The 7,663-nt window shown below is 48.8% G+C and overlaps 1 non-coding gene and 1 pseudogene across 1 annotated transcript; both read left to right on the top strand.

Annotated features, from left to right (window-relative positions):
• Positions 1 to 536: 536 nt before the first annotated feature.
• LOC127335364 (receptor-like protein EIX2) lies at positions 537 to 7,118 on the top strand (annotated as a pseudogene).
• Positions 6,908 to 6,981, top strand: TRNAV-AAC (transfer RNA valine (anticodon AAC)). Its single transcript has one exon. It is a non-coding gene; the product is annotated as a tRNA-Val (tRNA).
• Positions 7,119 to 7,663: the final 545 nt, after the last annotated feature.

Genomic DNA, 7,663 nt, shown 5'->3' with positions numbered 1-7,663 from the left:
TTTTGGTTCTGATTAAAAAAAATGTCAAATTATAAATTTGTTTAAATTTGAAAATTGTTCAAATTTGAAAATTGTTCAGATTTAAAAATTGTTCAAATTTGGAAATTGTTCAAATTTGAAAAATGTTCAAATTTGGATTTTGTTCAGTTTGAAAATTGTTCTTTTTGAAAATTGTTCTGTTTTGAGTTTTGCTCGATTTTGAATTTTGTTCTGTTTTAAATTTTGTTCAGATTTTAGAAAACTGGAGAAACAGCGTGTCTGTCACGCACAAGCGACCGGATAAATGGGCCTGGCCCAGCGGAGCTTCTTTCAGGCGGGACCGAGTCCATCCCGCTTAAGGCGTGAAATAGGAGCACCCATATTCGAGCTGTGTTGAGTACGGACGGACATGCTGGTCAGTATATGCCAGGCCGGCTGGGCTTGATGTAACCGTATTTTATTTTTTAACGCCCGTTGGATCGGCCCGTTTGAGGTGCCCTACCTAAAAAAAAAGAGGAGACCGCACACCATTTCCATGGTGTTTTCTTGCCGAATATTCCACTTGGTTGCCTGCTCTGCTCATTCCGACGTGCCCGGAGATGCCAGGCGGGAGGTGGGCGGCGGCGGCGAGGAGGGGGAGGGGTGCGGAGCGGCTGAAAAGTAAGTTGGAAGGAGGCGGTGGGGTCGTGGGATAAGGAGTCCCTCTTCCAGCGGATCGCCGCCAGCTACCTTGCTCGACGGCGTGTCCGGCGCCATCAGCCTCGAGATCTCAAGGTCGTCTCCTTCTACCCTATACGTGTTGCCCTTCTGGCCATCGGGACTGGGTTGGCCCTCTGAATATTGGAACTTAATTTGGACACTAGGTGGGATCTATTATCAATTGATTCACCATTTATGCTATAAGGGCATCTCCAGCGGCGCGGCGCATTTTAGCGTCCGCGCGCCTCCGTTTGCGTCGACCCTTTTGGTCGAAATCGACCGCGCGTCCGTTTGCGTCGGGGGTGGCTCCAGCGGCACGATGCATTTTTTAGGACGAATCTTTTTTTTAAATATGAAACATAGTTTTACATACTTAAAAAATAAACCTAAAATGCCTACTGCTCCTCGCCGCTGTGCTGCTCCTCGCCGTTGTGCTGCTCCTCGTCGCTGTCGAGCACGATGAGCTCCGGTACGACCCAAGGCCAGTTGGCATCCGGGGGAGCGTACGCCGGGTGCGCCGCCGCCGGTGCTCGAGGTTGAGGAGGCTGTGGCGGCGGTGGAGGGGCCCAGTACTGCGGCTGTGGCGGCGGTGGAGGCGCCCGATCGCGGCTGTGGCGCCCGTGCTCGCGGGCGTGGCGGCGGTTGAGGCGCCTGCCGCGCCGTGGCGGCGGTTGAGGCGCCCGGTGCTGCGGCGATGGCGCAGCGGGCGGAGGCGCCGCCGACTCCAGAGCGCCGTCGAAGTGCTTCATCCGCCGACAGTGCCCGGCGGCATGACGGCGGTGGCGTAGCGGGGCAGCCGGCGGCCGCACAGCGCCCGTGCTCGGAGACGAGGACGGCGACCTTTGCCATCTCGTCGTCCGTCATGTTGTCCGGAAGTCGGTTCCGGCCCTCCGCCAAGGCCTGCTGCCATTCGTGGAAGACGTCGTCGCTGTCGTCCTTCACCTCCTCGCTATGGTACGCGAGCACCTCGACGTAGTCGTCGTCGTCATCGTACACGGCGTAGGCTTCGTCGTCGTCGGCGGCGTCGTTGTGCTGCGTCTGCTGACGTCGCGTCCGCGCCTGCTGACGACGCGTCGGCGCCTGCTGACGACGAGCCGGCGGTGCAGGACCGAAGGGGTAATCCCTGTCGCCCATGAAGCCTGCCCTTCGTCTCATGCCCGTCTCCGTGGACAGGTACGTACGCCAAAGCTCCGAGTCGATGGCCAACGCCGGATCGTCGCGGAGGTCCGCCGGCAGATACCGCCTCCTGCGCCGGATCTCCGCGGTCCGATCAGGCTCGCGCGCAGGTACTGGAGGGATAGACACCCGGCGGCAGCTGAGCCGCCAGCCGCCAGGCAACTGCACGCCGGACCAGGCGTCGTCGCACGGCATCCATTGGCCGTGCATGAGCCTCCCCACCGAGACGGGGAGCGGGATCTTCTTGCTGCTGCTGCCGGAGGCCTCGAAGTCATTCTTCTTCCCCATGGCGCTGCGGTGGTGGTGGTGGTTGTGGAGGTGTGGGCGAAGGAGCGACGCGGCCGGTGGACTTTTATGGGCGGGCGCGCGCGGGATACGATGCCATTGAAGGCGCCGCAGAAGCCCAGCCGCCGGCCGCCAGTGCGCGCGCAGAACAGACAGCCGCGCCATTGATGGCGAAGGCTGCGGCGCAGACGCGGAAGCGCTGACCGCCTGAATCGATGCCCTCGATGCAGACTCGCTGCTAGGCGGGCCCGGTGGGGAAGCGAGCGGACACTTTGCGCGTCCGCTGAGCGTCTGCCGAGACGCAAACCTGGTGCATATTTGGGCCAGGTTTGCGTCTCCGCGGACGGCCCGGTCACTTTGCGTCGCCCCGTTGGAACAGGCCCAGACGCATTTCCGGTCACGCCGGACGCAAACGGTCGCTGAGCGTCCGTTTGCGTCGCGCCGCTGGAGATGCCCTAAGTAAACACATACATGAACATTATATAGATACCATCACTTCATTATCAAGGATTTCTAACCAAACATTAACATTAGATTGTTGTGGAGCTTTGCCATTGTCGTTTGTCGATGCTCCACTCTCCACATACTTTAATAAGTTAGGGGGGCTAACAGCGAACTCTGCCAACACTTGAGAGACCAAAAACATATATATATATACAGAGGAAGCTGCCGAATTCTGCCTGCTGTTTTGTGAAGATTCTATTAATACTTTTGCTTAGAGAAGGGATGAAGGCGTCGATATGAAGTTTTCATGGGTAGAATCTGCTGCATTTTCTAACGCCACTTGCAATTTGTTTCTCCAGGATGATAGACAGGGAGACAGCTGCGACTTGTCTTGACTCTTATGTACTCATTCTCAACTTGGCTCTTGCCGTTAACAGTTATCACAAAAAAAGAGTTCATCTTTTTCAAAAGGTCATTCTCTGAATTCTAGTAGCTAAACACCAAGCTTACAACTAACACAATTGCAGCCAGAGTGCCACATGTCGTCCTCCTGCGGCTGCTGATCTCCCCTCACACACCAGCTGCGGGAATCGCCTTTACACCACCATTAAACTAATTAGCCAATCTCCTGTTCCAGTGCGATCCGAAAAAAGATGACAAAACAGAAAACAATACTAGGCTTGGTATATCATGCATACCATGGAGTGTCCTACACCAAGATGAACACATACCCATTGAAAAAGCACCCATGTACACCCTTCAGCTCTCCTGCATCCAAATAGCCATAGCCTTGCTCTTGTTCACTCATGCCAAGAGCACCACAGAGGAGAGATCTTCCCATTCAAATGGTACAATCAGCTGTATAGCCGGTGAGAGGTCTGCCCTTCTCACTTTCAGGGCAGGTCTTTCGGACCCTGAAAATCCATCAGACCCTACCAACCTCCTTTCATCATGGAAGGGTGATGACTGTTGCCAATGGCAGGGCGTCTATTGTGGCAACAGAACTGGCCATGTTGCCAAGCTCGATCTCCGAGGCCCGTTTTGTGATATTGATGGTGGGAGTAGGCAGATGCTAGCAGGAAATATAAGCTCCTCACTGCTTGGTTTACAGCATCTATGGTATCTCGACCTCAGCTGCAATGTATTCGACAACATACAGATACCGGAGTTCATGGGTTCTCTCCATAAGTTGAGATATCTCGACCTATCAATGTCAAACTTCATTGGAAATATACCACCACAACTAGGTAATCTCTCCAACTTACGATACTTCAATCTTGAGACCAATTCATACCAGGGTCCTGATTATTCTTTTTTCTCACGTGGTTGTCGCGGTTAACTTCTCTTGAGCACCTGGATATGACCTCTGTAAACCTCAGTACAATTGTCGACTGGCTTCCAAGGGTGAACATGCTTCTAACTCTAAAAGTTCTCCGTCTTCCCTTTTGCCAGCTTAGAAGTAGCCCTGGGTCTCTTCAGCTCTCAAATCTGACATCTCTTGAAATACTAGACCTCCGGTGCAACCAGTTCCATAAGCGTATCATGCCCAACTGGTTTTGGGATTTAACTAGCCTCAAGTATTTAGATATCTCCGGCAATGGTTTCCATGGGCCGTTTCCAGATGGGATAGGTAATATGACCTCCATTGTGGAGTTGCATTTATCAGATAATAACTTTGTGGGCATGATACCTCCCAGTATGAAGAAGCTATGTAATTTAAAGAGACTAGATTCTTACAAGAACAATATTAATGGGAGTGTAACAGAATTATTCCATCGGTTACCAAGTTGTTCAGGAAATAAACTACAAGCTTTGGTTCTACCGGACAACAATCTGACTGGAAGCCTGCCAACTGCACTAGTAAAATCCTTGAGCAATCTGAGCTGGCTGGATCTCTCTAATAACAAACTGACTGGTCATGTGCCACCGTGGATAGGAGAATCCTTGAGTAACCTGAGCTGGCTGGACCTCTCTAATAATGAACTTACCGGTCATGTGCCACTGAGTATAGGAGAGCTCACAAAGCTAAGACAGTTGGTCCTTGACTCCAACAACCTGGATGGGATCATGCATGAAGGCCATTTTTCAGGTCTCGATATGTTAGAACAGTTGATATTGTCAGACAACTCAATAGCCATTACAGTGAGTCCAACATGGGTTCCTCCTTTCAGTCTAGCATTGATTCACCTTCGGTCCTGCCAGCTAGGGCCTAACTTTCCAACATGGCTTAGATGGCAAACACAGGTAGTGAGTCTTGATGTGTCAAACACAAGCATACATGACATGTTGCCAGATTGGTTTTGGATAGCAGCTTCCTCAGTAGAGTATCTCAATATTCGAAATAATCAGATTACAGGAGTCCTCCCATCAACAATGGAATTTATGAGAGGAATAGAAATGGATTTCAGTTCTAACCAGCTTGGTGGTCCAATACCTAAGCTTCCCATCGGCCTAATCAGCTTAGATCTCAGTCGGAACTATGTAGTTGGGCCACTACCATTGGACTTTGGGGCGCCAAGGCTTAGAACACTTCTTCTATATGACAATATGATCTCTGGTGCCATTCCATATTCGTTGTGCAAGCTGCAATCATTGCAGTTGTTAGATCTATCAAGAAATAATCTCAATGGATCAATTACCGATTGCCTAGGCAATCAATCCAGCACCAACATTACAGGTCTGAGTATCGTTAATCTAAGCTTAAGCAACAACAACTTCTCTGGTGAATTTCCATTGCTTGTTCAGAAATGCCCAGGGCTCATCCTTCTTGATCTGGGACATAATCAATTCTCTGGGACCTTGCCAGCATGGATTGGGGAGAACCTATCGTCTTTGTCATTCTTACGACTGAGATCCAATATGTTTTATGGTCACATTCCAGATGAGCTTACGAAGCTTGTTAATCTTCAATACTTGGACCTATCTGGTAACAATATATCAGGAACCATACCGAGATCTATCGTTAATTGTACAGGCATGATACAAACAAGAGACTACTCTTATGATCTTCAGTACGCATTCACTTCTAAAAAATTTTATGGTGAAAATAAACTAGTTGATTATACTGAGAATTTGCCGGTACTGACAAAAGGTCAAGAGAGATTATATACCGGAGAAATCGTATATATGGTGAATCTTGACCTATCCTGTAACAGCCTGACCGGAGAGATTCCTGCAGAAATAAGCACTCTTTTCACACTGAAGAGCTTGAACTTATCATGGAACAACTTCAACAGAAAAATACCTGAGCATATTGGCGCCTTAATGCAAGTCGAGTCACTTGACTTATCACACAATGATTTGTATGGTGAAATCCCTTCAAGCTTATCAGCTCTCACTTCATTGAGTCGCTTGAACCTGTCCTACAACAATCTGAGTGGAAGGATTCCTTCTGGAAATCAACTGCAAACACTTGAAGATCAGGAATCTATTTATATTGGCAACCCGGGCCTGTGCGGTCCTCCTCTCTCGTGGAAGTGTTCGTCACAAACCGAGCCAACTCCAGAACACCATGAATATGCAAGCGATGATGCGATTTCGTTTTTCTTCGGCACGGGTTTTGGATATGTGATGGGCCTCTGGGTGGTCTTCTGCACCTTCTTGTTCAAGAGGGAATGGAGAGTTCTGTGGTACGCGCTCTGGGACCGGTTATATGACCGGGCTTTTGTGCAAGTGGCTGTTACCTGGACTTCCTTGAGAGATAAAATTATTGGATAGAAGCTGCGATCAGCAGCAGTGATTCTCTGTTTGCTCTCATGTTATGCTCTGGAGATTTATCATGTATCAATCGATGTTCAAATGTATTGTACGAGAACTAGTCACCGATGTGAGATATGTATTCAAGGTGCATGCCATCGTCTGAGCTATGCATTGGTGTTTTGTATTCGTAACTTGTTGGTATGATGGCATACCAGTTTGATCAGTAATGTGCAATTTGAGGCGACCAGATCAACAACAGCGAGCACCAGAGGATATGTCCATTGTGCCGGAACAAGTCAAGGTTGTATTCAAGGTGCATGCCATCGGCCGGAATTGGTATGAGTTTTCTGTATTGTGCTGGAATTGGTATGGTGTTTTCTGGAACCAGCAATGGTTCCTGGTTTGCTTTGGACGTGCAGTACTCTGAGTCTGTGTGGAGATCTATCATGAATGCATGATGTAGTACTGTCTATTGACATCAACAGTAATAGTAATAGTTTCTGATGTGAGATCACTTCCGGTTCGATTGAATCTCCAGTGTAGTTTATGTATTTGCTTTGTAAGCGACTCAGCAGAATTAATCATCTATCTATAAAATAACTGCAATACAAATCATGTCATCAGTGGTTTCGTGGTGTAGTTGGTTATCACGTCAGTCTAACACACTGAAGGTCTCCGGTTCGAACCCGGGCGAAGCCATAATTTTTTCCTCTTTTTTCCCACACGCAAAGATGTAGCAGGCCCTTTCACGAAAACGAGCCTGTCACCGCCACCGGTTCGAACCATCACCCTGGATGCTATCGCTTCTGCCAATGCCACACCACTTCTGCGGTTCTACCCGGGCAGCCCGGCCACTGGCTGAAGACATCATGCTCTTCTTTAAGAAATCATCTCTTCTCTACGTGTCCTTTTGCTTATGTGTTGGAAGTATTTATACCCAAACTGGCCTGCACCAAATTCAGCAGTTTTCCGCATTCAGGATGCCATTGCTAGATTAAGAGCAGCAATTTCTTAGCCATTCTCCATGGACATTGTTATGCTTGTTTGCTGGGCTACCTAGACTAAAAGAAATGATTTCATTTTCAAGAGCATTCCACCTAGCATTTACAGATGCAGAAAGAAGTGTGAGATGACTGCTAGTTTGCAAGGCCAAGAGGAAAAATGATGCTGGATAGCAACTTGGGTGCAAGCTTTCATTTAACTTGGGAGTAGTGGCCTGAGTCTTGTATTAGCTGGTAGCTCTAACCCTGTACTTTGATGTTTTATAAATAAAAATATACTCAGTATGGAAACCTACTGTATATAGCTTAAAAAATTGTTTGGTATTCGGCTCGGTTTGGTCATTCTATCCGTGCTACTTGGGTGTTTGGTAGATTCAGAA

Source organism: Lolium perenne, chromosome 2 (assembly GCF_019359855.2).
Source record: "Lolium perenne isolate Kyuss_39 chromosome 2, Kyuss_2.0, whole genome shotgun sequence".
In the NCBI taxonomy this organism is placed as follows: Eukaryota; Viridiplantae; Streptophyta; class Magnoliopsida; order Poales; family Poaceae; genus Lolium; species Lolium perenne.
This window is presented reverse-complemented; position numbering and strand designations above follow the sequence as displayed.